Genomic DNA, 13,885 nt, shown 5'->3' on the forward strand with positions numbered 1-13,885 from the left:
AACCCTGTGCTAATAGATATACAGTACCTGTAGGCATCATTTTAAGAAAACGAGGACTCCAGGCTCTTCTATTAGATGATGTACCTCTACCACAAGGCTAACTTACCCTGGTTTACTTACTACTGAACCAGCTTCTTAGTATACCCACCTGGTGTTTTTGTGGTAGCATATTTATTTTATTTTCTGTTGTAAATAGTCTCCATACATGTTGTGTATATATAAGTACTGTCTATGTCTATACTGTCTATGTCCTTACCTAGATTAGTCTATGTCTGCATGGGAAAGCAAGAAATGTAATTTCAAATTCTTTGTATGACCAGTGCATGTAAAGAAATTGACAATAAAACCTACTTGACTTGATAAACATAGTTCTGGAGGAAGTCCGCGAGTGATTGTCAGCCGTCATTGCTTGTTCCCACCTTTGCGCATATTTAAATCCCTCCTTCCGTCTTTCACCTGTCATGCGCAAAGGCTTTCCGAATTGTCCCACCACCTCCCCATACTCCTCCATTACACTAGAACACCCAGCTACATATCATCCCGCATGAGCTCCGTTTAAAGCATCCCAGGACTGAGGCCAGCTAACATGCCAAACATGCATATTGTACACCAAGCACTCAAGGACAAACTCGTGAATGTACAGCTGGTGTTGTTGTGGTGTTGTCTAGGTGAAGCAGTAGCACCGCCTCAAGGAGGAGGCCAGCAAGAGGGCGGCCACGCTAGCCCAGGAGCTGGAGGAGTCCAATCGGGACCAGAAGGCCGATCAAGACCGCCTGGACCTTGAGGAAAGGAAGGCAGTTGAAACAGAGGTATGGTCAACAATATTTAAAGAAAATAAAAACAATATCGCACACTTCATGTACAAGTGGCGTTTTGGCCGTCTGGCCTTCTTCAAATTTGTTAAAAGAAGGCCAAATGGCCGAAATGTCACTTGTACATGAAAACATGGAGCAGAGTGGAGCATTCTCTTTATTTTCTTTAAACATTGGTATGCACAAGAAGCCAGCACCTCAAGAAAGACTTTATTGGTGTGCGATACCTCTTTTTTTCTATGGTCATCAACAATATTATCAAATTTTCTCCACACATTGTACTGTATATTGCTGATTACCGTATTTATGTCCTTTTTGTATGATTTAAAAAAATAAAATAAAAGCATCCGCTATCCAGGGGTGAAAATAGGCCGGTGTGAAACTGTATGAAATTTACAGCTGGTGCGCAGTACCGGTAAGAGAATGGAGTTAATGTTGGCCAAAAGCCCGCATTTGAAAAAGTAAGGTCTGCTTTTTAAGTAGAAAACACATACAACCACACCATGCCATTTAAGACAAGTGTCCTATGAAAAGACACTCGACATAGTCATGCAGCGATATACAGTGCCCTCCATAATTATTGGCACCCCTGGTTGAGATGTGTTTTTTAGCTTCCAATTATTTATTTTTTTTTCTAAATAATATGGGACCTTAATGGAAAAAAAGAGAAAAATCCAACCTTCAATACAAGTGCATTTATTCAGTGGGGAAAAAATCCCACATAAAGAAATAATTATTTGACATCAAATAATGTGTGTCACAATTATTAGCACCCCTGGTGTTAATATTTTGTACAACCCCCTTTTGCCAACAAAACAGGACCTAATCTTCTCCTATAATGTTTCACAAGATGGGAAAAGACAGAAAGAGGGATCTTCAGCCATTCCTCTTTGCAGAATCTCTCTAAATCATCCAGAGACCTGGGTCCTCTCCTCTGTACTCTCCTCTTCAGCTCACCCCACAGGTTCTCAATGGGGTTGAGGTCAGGGGACTGAGATGGCCATGGGAGGAGCTTGATTTTGTGTTTGGTGAACCATTTCTGTGTAGATTTGGCCATATGTTTAGGGTCATTGTCTTGCTGAAAGACCCAGTGACGACCCAGCTTCAGCTTTCGGGCAGAGGGCAACAGATTTTGATTTAAAATGTCCTGGTATTTCAAAGCATTCATGATGCCATGCACCCTAACAAGGTTCCCAGGGCCTTTGGAAGCGAAACAGCCCCACAGCATCACTGACCCACCCCCATACTTCACAGTGGGTATGAGGTGCTTTTCAGCATGCGCATCTTTTGTGGTACGCCAGACCCACTTAGAGTGTTTGTTGCCAAAAAGCTCAATCTTGGTCTCATCTGACCAAAGCACACGGTCCCAGTTGAAGCCCCAATACCGCTTGGCGAACTCCAGACGCTTGCGTTTATGATTGTGAGTGAGGAAAGGTTTTCTCCGTGCATGCCTCCCAAACAGCTTGTTGGCGTGTAGACAGCGCCTGATGGTTGATTTGGAGACTTTGTGACCCCAGGATGCTACCATTTGTTGTAATTCTGTAACAGTGAGCTTTGGAGATCTTTTGATTTCTCTTACCATCCTCCTCACCGTGCGTGGTGGCAAAATAAACTTGGGTCCTCGTCCAGGCTTGTTTACCACTGTTCCAGTTGTTTTGAACTTCTTAATTATTCCTCTCACAGTGGATATGGGCAGCTGCAGTTGAGTGGCAATCTTCTTGTAGCCTCTGCCTGACCTGTGAAGGTCGACGCACATCTGCCTCACTTGTATGCTGTGTTCCTTTGTCTTTCCCATGTTTAAGAGTGGATAAGAGAAATGGCCTCGGTGTCACGTCATATTTATACCCCAGGGAAACAGGAAGTGATGAATTACTAATTAAATGTTCCTACATACTCTGGTAAACTTTGTAAACTACTGTAGAACTGACAGAAATGCTTCAATTATATTTATTTCCTGGGAATTGTTAAGGGTGCCAATAATTGTGGAACAGGTGATTTAATGAAAAATAATTATTTTTTAGTCAGGGATTTTTTTATTTTCTTACAATTCATTTGAGTTGAAGGCTACATTTTCCTACAATTTTCAGTGTGACAGTATTCTTCTGCAATAAACACTGAATTTATTTTAAGGCTTTTAACACATCTCAACCAGGGGTGCCAATAATTATGGAGGGCACTGTACATACTGTAGATCTGTAATGCACGTTTATTATGTTTTGCGTGTTTGTTTTGTTTGTTTATTTATTTTGTTTTGTTTGTTTGCACCGGTAATTCTTCTTTTCTTTGCGGCATTCTTTTCATTTTCTTTAATGTTTGCACCGGTAAGACATTAAAACTGCTTTCACCCCTGGCTATACCATACCTGTATGTATGTTTGAAGATTCTAATTCATCCAGGTCATGCTACTGAAAGTTAAAAGCATCTACTGCACTCTTCATTTCGCAGCTTGAAGACATTTCACCTTCACTTTTAAAACTTAGCTTCAGTGCCTGCTGAATGCGCTGTAGGATTGATGTCCCAGAAGGTGATAAAACTAATGAAGTTTTAATGTTTTTTTTCCAGGCTAAGATCAAACATAAAATCAGGGAGATAGAGGAGAACCAAAAGCGCATTGAGAAGTTGGAGGACTATATTTCAACCAGCAGGTATCCGCGGTGTACAGTAACACCCTTTTTGTCCTCTGTTTAACACCCATTGCTGTACGCTTTCACTCTCACTGTTCAGTGTAATCTGAAACAAATTAACCATCTACACAGAATTATGTCTCAAATGTGCAGTCTTTAAGTTTGTCAGAGGGCGCGCTCAACTTCTGGAAAAAAATGAATGACTTTGGGTGCGAGATAAAAGGTATCAACTTAAAGAAGAAAAATCTGTGCTCACAAGATACGTCTCATTATTTATTTATAGATTACCACCATGTCCACAAGCAGACGCGTTTAGGTTCTTAGCCAGCATCAGTGCGTGGTATCAAATTTGCAGTTAAAACTGTATCGAAACGTACCAGAATGCAAAGAATCAGGGGACATTTAGCTCCCTGATTATTCCTTTCAGTTGAATGAATGAAACCTTTATTGCCCTGAAGGGAATTCGTCTTGGATTCATTCCTACTATACATGCAAAGGGTAGAATACAATTTACAGTGACACTGCCTGACTTTATGCCATTATTTAGTACAGTAAATGATCCACCTCAGAAAGTTCACAGGGATTATACATTTCAAATCTTGAGCTAAAGCATGTTCCTACACCACTGTGTGTCTGTGTGTGTGTAAGCAAATTGGAGAGGATCCCCTTTGGATTTGCCTCTGTAACCTTTAAGTCTTGTCGTGACAAAACGGCAATGAGGGGAAAAAAATCAGAATCGTTGTGTGAAAGTGTCAGCTAAATGCCTAAAAGTAAGCATAAATGTATGTGGCCTTTAAGCTGTGTAAATGCTGGCTAAGGGAATGAAACGAACACTGTGTCAATGTGAAAGACTTCCTCTGCAGTCCCACTTGGAGTGCACTGTGAAGCCCATACCCAGTGCTGTTCTATACGTACACAACACTGTATTGGATATCTCTAGGCAACCCTTGCTCTGCATTTGCACTTGTCTGTAGTCTAACACAGAGCCCGATCAGACAGCTTGATGAAAATTTAAATTATGAACGACAGCAAACAGTGTAAATTAAGAGCTTAAGAGCAGATTGAAACACCAATGAATTAAAAGAGCAGAAAACACAATTAATTAAAGACAATCGAATAAAAAGCAACAAACTCACACTCGATAACCCTTGTGTTGTATTGCACTTGGCGTTAGTGTAAGATAGAACACTGTCAGCCAGGACACACACACACGTCACACACACACACACTCCCGCTGGCTAAAGGCTATGGCACATCTGCTGATGTGACACCAGGCAAGCCTGCACACACACACACACACACACACACACACGCACGCACGCACGCACGCACGCACGCACGCACGCACGCACGCACGCGCTCAGTGCTTTGCTGGCTTCCTTGTAAGATAAGGCCTGGGCCAGGCCGTATTGCATCTCTGGACAACAACTTGCAATGCATTTGCTCTTGGCTACAGTGTAGACAACTTTCCATTGAACCGACAGATAGGCTTTTGTTTACATGTAAATACAGTACGTGTAGATTTTTTATGGATAGTTTTCCTGTTGTGTTTATACGTATTGCAGATTTAGAAAAAAAAATCGTTCCATAAACAAGAGGCCTAATTTGATTTAAAATATGGGTAACACTTTACTTGACGCCAGTGTCATAGGCATGTCATTACAGTGTCATAATAGTGTCATGACACAGTCATAGATAAGTCATATTATGTCCATGTCATAAACATTTTATGACTGTTGGCCTTAAGTGACATTAGGTTTAGCAAAGATAGCCTTGCCATAACCGAATGTCACTTAAGGCCAAGAGTCAACAGTCAAATAGTGTTAATGCCAGGGCCAGATTAATGCACAGGCTAGATATGGCTGCAGCCTAGGGGACCCAACCTGTCAGGGGGCCCTCAATTGGCCAAAGGGGGGAGGATTTCAGAAATGTGACAAGATGCGGTCTTGAAAAATGAGTCTGCCGTGTCAGGTGCAGTTTTAAATGTTATTGAAACTCCTCTCCATGTTTACCAGACATACAGTATATAACACAATTTAATATTATCTGTATTAGGAGTATCTCTGTATCTGTAGGCAGTCTCCTCTGGACGAACAGAAGCATTAACAGTCAAATTGCGTTAATGCAATTTCAGTATTGATTGAATAACAATTCAATATCATCTATATATCAGGAGTAACTTTGTATCTGTAGGCAGTCTCTGGTATGGAGTGGACGAACAGAAGCATTTACACAAAAATACTGAATCAAACCAAGATATCGCAAAACACGCCCACTCAATGCAAAAGCGTGTACTCAAGTTGGGTCTCCTAAGGGGGCGTTGTCCCCTACTTCTTCTTCTCTTTTTGAGATGTTTGCGCAAGACGTGCGCTACCGCGGGGACTTCATTGATTCTCAACCTCAGGACTCCGAAGGTCTCCTAACCGAAGGTCTCCTAAAGGGGCGTTCACCCGACATAAAGTGGATACCGGAAAATAAACAAAATGACGCTTCTTGTTAGATCCATCTTCTTTGATTAACGGTCAAATAGCGTTAATGCAATTTCATTATTGAACGACTATAATTCAATATTATCTACTCATATCAGGAGCAGTGTTGCCAGATGTATGATAATTATCGTATTTGTACCATAATTTTTGTCCATTTTGTCCTCTGTACGATCAACAAAACATGATGCACGATAATTTCAGAGTTGTTATTCAGTTCATTTAGATGCCTTGAAGCAACAATTTGGGTCTTGTGCGATAATTTCCTCCCCAAAAGCCCCCAAAAACTAAAATTTTGAGATTTTGGTACGATAATTCAGTATTTTCCATCTGGCAACACTGATCAGGAGTATCTTTGTATCTGTGTATGGTAGGCAGTCTCTGGACGAGCAGAAGTGCATGGAGGAGGAGCTGACGGAGGAAGTGGAGCTGGCCAAGTGCAGGATTGATGAGATCAACATGGAGCTCAATCAGGTGCCTCAGCACTACGCCAATTTGCCTTGTTGCCTTACACACACACACACACACACACACACACACACACACACACACACACACACACACACACACACACACACACACACACACACACACACACACACACACACACACACACACACACACACACACACACACACACACACACACACACCAATTTGCCTTGTTGCCTTCCAGAGAACCAGTCTCCATCCATTATGCATTACGCAAACCTTGAGGGAATTCTCTCTCTCTCCCCTCTCTCTCTCTCTCTCTCTCTCTCTCTCTCTCTCTCTCTCTCTCTGCTTCTCTCTCTTTGTTTCTCTCTATCTTCACCCTTCTCTCTATCCCTCTGTCCCTCTATCCTCCTCTTTATATATACTATATATCTCTCTCTCTCCCTGTCTCGCTCTCTCTGAGTGACGCGTGCGTGTGTGTGTCCTACAGGTCATGAAGCAGCTGGGTGATGCTCGTATCGACAGGCAGGAGAAGAGCCGTCAGCAGCGGAAGGCGGAGATCATGGAGAGCATCAAGAGGCTATACCCTGGATCTGTGGTGAGATGCTGACTGTATGAGTACGTTAGTTGTGTGTGTGTGTGTGTGTGTGTGTGTGTGTGTGTGTGTGTGTGTGTGTGTGTGTGTGTGTGTGTGTGTGTGTGTGTGTGTGTGTGTGTGTGTGTGTGTGTGTGTGTGTGTGTGTGTCAGTGTGAGAGAGAGAGATTGTTGTCAATGTCTTATTTAAATGTTTTTTAGTTAAACTGCTCATTGGACACTGGTTAAATGCAATTTCAAACTTCTGTGCTAACCATGTTACATAGATTTTTGACAATAAAGTACACTTAACTTGACTTGACTGGTGAGAGACTGACTGGCCTGGGGACACTTGAATACATCCATTATATGCCACTAACATATACAGTACCCTGGATCTGTGGTGAGACTGACTGGGGAAACCTGAAAACATCCATTATAGTTAAAAAGTGGTGGAGATGCACTCCCACTATCGCCTAATAATTCTCACAGTTTTTACTGTAACTGGATGCTGAGTCCCAGTGAATGCGAAGCACTCTTCAGATTTTTCTTTATTTATTCTCCCACAAAAGTTTTGGGTTGAGCCCTTGTTTAGTGTGTAAAATTTGAGTGCTGTGTGTGTATGTATGTGTGGGTGGTTGTGTGTGTGTATGTGAATGCATGTGTGCGTGCGTGTGTGTGCGTGTGAGAGTATGTGCATCAAGAGTCTGTATCGTAGATCTTCTGTAAATCTGAAGAAATGTCTCACATGTAATGTATTTACACATAGAAAAGCTGTTACAACATTTAACTGTAATAGAATGCAGATAGCTGATAATTTGCTTGATTAAAATTAATAAAAAAATTGATGAATCATAGTGTTTTTCACTTATTGCCGTTTCCTTATTCTATTTTCCATCATTAATGAAAGGCTCATGTATGTATTTTATGTGTTTGTCTTTGGTAAAACTTTATTTTTAGTGTTACATATATTAGCACAAATACATACAATGTTAATGCCTGTAACTTGAAAGGAATGTGCTAAGCAAAATCAAACATTTCCTAGGTCCTTACAGAGGTTATATTGGTAATAAATCCCTAGTGCATGAACAAGACATTTGCGAATACATGCCTAGCAAATGCTTGATTGTGCTTAGTACATGCTTTACAAGCTACTTATACAGTATACAGGCATTAACATTGTATGTATTAGTGCTAATAGATGTAACACTAAAATTAAGTGTTACCTTATCTTTTTTATCCAGTATGGTCAGCTGATTGACCTGTGCCAGCCCACCCAGAAGAAGTACCAGATCGCCGTGACCAAAGTGCTGGGTAAAAATATGGACACCATCATCGTGGACTCTGAGAAGACAGGCCGCGACTGCATCCAGTACATCAAGGAGCAGAGGGGCGAACCGGAGACCTTCCTGCCGCTCGACTACTTGGAGGTAGAGTAGGTTTCTTTGATTATCTAATATAAAGCAGGGGTGTCAAACTCATTTCGCTTGCAAATTATCACAAATTTCTGCTTCGGTTTGGAATCACATTGCTAGTCAATCATCTCAAGATGCGTGACAGTGGGCATATCAGAAGCATTAACTTTTAATGGTGAGCAAAAAAGGCACATTTGTTCTCAGGCATCGAGAACAATTCGTAGATCTATAGACACCTGCATTAACTTTGTAATGGGCAAGAGATTGGCCTTTTTTTTGACATTCTTATTTTTTCTTTTCTGGGGCCGGATTGGACCATCTGGCAGGCTGCATGCGGCCCCCAGGCCTTACGTTTGACACCCCTGATCGTAGGGTACAGGTTTGGAAAGAATAGGAGTGTTCTCTATTGGCCTACAGTATAATTACAAAAGTAGTGCTCATTATGTTTCTTTTTATTAAATTATGTTTTATCTATGGGCCGCACTGAGTGAGGCGCGTCTCCAGTTGCCCATTCCTTTTTTTTTAAAGAATATTTTGGGGGCTTTTTACGCCTTTATTATGACAGAGACAGTGAAGCGCGACAGGAAATTAGCGGGAAGAGAGAGAGAGAGGGACTCTCAACTGTTATATCCCAAAATAAAGACCAAAAAACATATTTAAAAAAAAGGCTTGGCACAAGACAAAAAAGGTTGGGAAATACTGCCCTAGACTATCTCGAGGTAAAGTAGAGCAGGTCATGGCATCACACTGCTCATTAGGCACCAGTTGGCTTTGGCACGGTCTGTGATCATACATCATTTTCAGGAACCCAACTCTGCTCTGTCTGGCACGGTGAACAATTTGAATCCATTGTGCTAAGTAGTAGTGCCCCATGAAATGCCATGCGCGGTACCCCACCCCCAAACCTGGAGGGGGTAAGGTCAATGAGCAGGAGTCACCTTCACAGACCTGGTTTGGCTTTGGCACAGTCAGCATTGTTTGCATTATAGGGGAGGGACAGGCAGGGCTCTAAATTAACACCAGCCAACCGGCTAAATCCTGGTGAAATTTTAGTTAGGGTAGAAAATACCAACTTACTAGCCACTTACACCCATTAGTGAGTGTGTGTTTGGCTAGTAAGATTACATTACATTGCATTTGGGAAATGCTTTATAATCAAAGCGATTTTTCAAAAGATGACATACTCATAGCCAACATCACTAGCAAATACTGTGCAGATGCAAAGAAGGGTTAGATTTAGATTTTTATTTAGATTAGTTAGATTAACTTCTACTAGCCATTTGGCTGGTGACGAAAATGTTTAATTTAGAGCCCTGCTGGGGGATATATCCCCCCAAATAAACCAAATTTGGCTGGGTTGATGGAGTGTACCTGCATATCAATGCAGTGAGTACATGTACCGTAGACAGTATGGTGTATTAATGCAATGGATATATACATAGACAGTACAGCCTTGGCACAAACAGCATGGTTTAAATTATTGGAGGGTGATGTTAGTGGTGGGGTGGGGGGTATAATATTACTTACTCAGCATCCCGAAGGAAACCAAAATAAGCTGGTATGTTGAGGTTCTGACATGTTAATGCAATGGATATAGACATAGATACAACACTCTCCTGCCCCCATACCCCCACCCTAATGCCCCCCATGGAGGGCTAATTCACACTATGAAGGTCATTAAGCATAATGTGACCTCCACAGACCTCTGGTGCTGGCACTAGTCTCACATGCCAGTGGTTGCCAACACACACACACACGCACACACGCATGCATTCACACGCACACAAGCACACACGCACACACACATATACATTTGCCATTCAAAGAAAGAGAGAGAAGCCCACAGATGAGAAGCTGCGTGAGCTGCGCGGGGCGAAGCTGGTGATCGACGTGATCCGCTACGAGCCACAGCACATCAAGAAGGCCCTGCAGTACGCATGCGGCAACACGCTCGTCTGCGAGAACGTGGAGGACGCACGCAAGATCGCATTTGGAGGTCCCTACAGACACAAGGTGAATACTGTGCCACATTGTGTTTGGCCCAAGGGCTACTTTGTGTGTTGAAAACTGGCTGAAGGGCCAAATGTTACAGGCAACTTGTCAGCAATAAGAAACAATGTATGATCAAATAACTTTTTGACTGCACATTGTAATAAAATGTGCTATATTTAGATGAATACAGTAGCCTTGGTTCATCTCAAAGCCCCAGTACTCCTGTATTTTGGAGCCATTAAAGAATGTTCAGGGAGAGCATCATAGTGGATGTAAAAGTTGTCTGTTTTGAAAAAGCTCTGAGAACCAGATGAAATGGCTCAGAGTGCCGCATGTGTCCTCCGGGTTTACCCACCCCCGTTGTAGAGTAAGTGTGTAACCAAGGTCATCCTATTCAGGCCAAAATCCTCACTTCACACCAGCGACCTCACATCAAGTTCAGTATGTGGGGGACGCACACAGGATCACATCCGGAGAGGCCTCTACAGACACAAGGTGAGGGAGCAACTGGAGGCACTTGGAGGACCATGGTGATGGTGGGCCATAACAAACTTGTAGTATAACGCAATTCGTACACTGATTATGAGATGCACCTCAAAGTGCTTCCAGTTTGGCAAGAAAACAGAGAGGAAAATTTAGTGCATTTCTTTCAAGTGCTCTACATAAGTGCATTATTGGCATGGGTTCCAACATCGCCCTGAAGAAGGCCTCTTTGACTATGAGCGACACATGTTGCCTTTTTAAATATTAGTCCCATAGGACTGTAGGCTCTTAAAACTCATCTGCTTGAGTGCCTCAGATGTCATGATTAGTAAATGGATATGTCCGGAACACTCATGTACATTTGGGGAACGTGCAGTGGATCCAAAATCCATGTCAAGCACAAACAAGCATACTCAAGGACACAAGTATCTCTATCTCTTCTTCCTCTGTCTTCCTGCTATTTCTGCCTCTCCTCTATACCTCTCCTTTTAAGTCCATCTCTAACAATGATGTTTTTTTTTCCCATTTGTTAAGCACTTTGAGTTACATGCCTTTTATGACACAGTGCTATACAAATACAATTATTATTATTATCATTAAGTACTGTACGAAGATATTTATTTGAAGATACAGTAGTAGAGAATAGAGAGAGTAGAGCTATCATTTATTAATCCCGAGGGAAATTAATGTGTCTAGTAGCATACCAGTACATACATCAATACAGAAAGAACACACAGACATTGCACACATCATTATAATGTCTGTTTGTTTGCTCTGTATTCATGTATGTACTGTATACTACTGGACAACTTGTGCAGAGATACTGGGTAAAACAGAATGTGCAGATAGCTTGCTGCTCTCGTGCATTTGAAGGACCCTAGATAAAAGCTCAGTAAGTTAATAGGCCAATGTAAGTAAATAAGTATGTGAATCAATGCTGTGGATGCTGAAACCTCCATCTCTGTATGTACAATATGTATTGTATGTATCTGTATTGATCATATTCATGTGAAGTGCTGTACCTGAGAGCACACTCATAGATACAATGACATGATAATGATATTTATTTCTGACATACTATGTAAATATACTGTGTAAAGTAGCTCTTGCAGTGCATTGCATTACTGGTATGTATGTATGTCAGAGCTTCCAATATGCTGTATGTATATACTGCATCTCAGCAGTGTACAGTTTCATAGCCGTACACCCCATTCATATTCATGCACAGCACCAGTAAGCACAGTCATGCGTGTGAAGGACGGGACGGTACGGTATGTCGGCTACACTGGGGAGATTGAAATCACACAACATCTGCTCATACATATGGCTCATCTCTCCTCGTTCCTATTCTGCCTGCCCTCCTCTCACTTGTTTTTCTTTTTCAGGAAGGGGAAATCCCATGTTTATATATTCGTTGCTATATATGTCTTGTTTGGTAACGAAAAGACTTTTAGTCCCAGAGATGTGAGGAACTAATTCACAATATTCATCCAAAGTCGGGTACCGCCTGGTTTCGAGTAACGTGTGCATGCATCCAGAGACTGGTTTCGAGTAACGTGTGCATGCATTACGTAAACTCAAGGCAATGACACTAAAGTTGAGCCCTTTATACAATTTTGCAGTGCTGCTAAGACTTGCATTTTTGAATTCCTCACAGTTTTTTGCACCAGAAACGACCAATAAACCTTTTGGGCACGGCCACATAAATAAAACCATCACATCTCTGGGACTATGTAGTTCTGTATGGAGCCACCCAACTCCAGAAGTCTGGGATATTGGGGGGAGCAAAGTCACCCATGGCCAGGGCTGGACTGGCCATCTGACATAGCGGGCATTTCCCGGTGGGCCCTGCACCCTCCTGGGCCCCCATTTTTTAATTTTTTACATTACTGAAAATAGAGGCCAACGAGCGTGCAGGGCCCACCGTTGAGTCAGTTCTCCGCCACTAATAATTATGAGGGGGGGCCCCTTAAATCCAAAAGTGCCCGGGCCCTATTTATCCCCCAATTCAGTCCTGCCCATGGCAATTCATGTTATCTCTTCTTTCTCACTTTTCTGAAAGGTGCAAAGGTGGTTATATCTTCCATGTGAATATATTCGGTGCTGATGTCTTGTCTGTTAATGAAAAGACTATAGTTCTGGATGGAATGCTCTACCAGACGTCTGGGATATTGGAGGCAGAAATGTCATTTTTTTTAAAGGCACTATGGTGGTTACAATACAATAGGAGTCAGTTCTTTTTTGTATTCCATGTGCATACTGTACCATGCGCCTTCCATCATCACGAAAACATGGCACAATATCAGTGGCTCCTTCTGTAGGCACATTTTGCATGTTTCAGTTGAATAATATTTTTTGAAAAAAGGTTTGCACACTCCTTTGGATTTTTTCTTCTTTAAGTTATTTTTTCTTCTTTTTATTCATTCATTCATTGGCAATGACGTTTCGAGAGGTCGTTCGTTTACATTCGTTTACGTTCTTCCTTTCTTCTGGGTTATATCACCCATGGAAGTCGATGAGGGGGGACAAAGGGGTCAGTTGTCCCAGGCCCAGGGAGACAGGGGGCACAAAATTGGGTTTTCATTACGGTGTATGTATTGGATGGGGGATCCTTACAGTTGACTTTGTCCTGGGCCCAGCAAAAGCTGTCAGTGGTCCTGATTTCACCTACTGTATGTTCATATCTTCCACATTTGTCGTTTTCCTCAATATATAAAACACGGTAGCCCTGGATGGCACCTTGTTCCAGAAGTCTGGAGTGATATCAGGGGGAGCGAGCGACCTGAAGGCCAAGGCGAGGCCATGGGACGAGAGGGCCATAGACAAACTCAAGGACAAGAAGGAGAAGCTGACCGATGAGCTCAAGGTACTGTAGAGACGTGAACATGAACCCAGCCATTTCACACAAGTGCCATTAACCCATTGATGCTGGATGTTGCAAACAAATCATCAAAGTGATGTCTTGGGAAGATGCAATGGCAAGAATTGAATCACTTTCACAATTTAAAAAATATATATTTTTATGGGCTTTTTGCTTTTATATTACAGTAGGATAGGAGTGAAAC

General features: G+C 42.1%; 1 pseudogene; it reads left to right on the forward strand.

The window, feature by feature from the left end:
• The window catches only part of LOC134457408 (structural maintenance of chromosomes protein 1A-like), a 46,032-nt pseudogene that overhangs the window by 11,665 nt on the left and 20,482 nt on the right, over positions 1–13,885 (forward strand).

Source organism: Engraulis encrasicolus, chromosome 10, assembly GCF_034702125.1.
Source record: "Engraulis encrasicolus isolate BLACKSEA-1 chromosome 10, IST_EnEncr_1.0, whole genome shotgun sequence".
Taxonomy (NCBI): domain Eukaryota; kingdom Metazoa; phylum Chordata; class Actinopteri; order Clupeiformes; family Engraulidae; genus Engraulis; species Engraulis encrasicolus.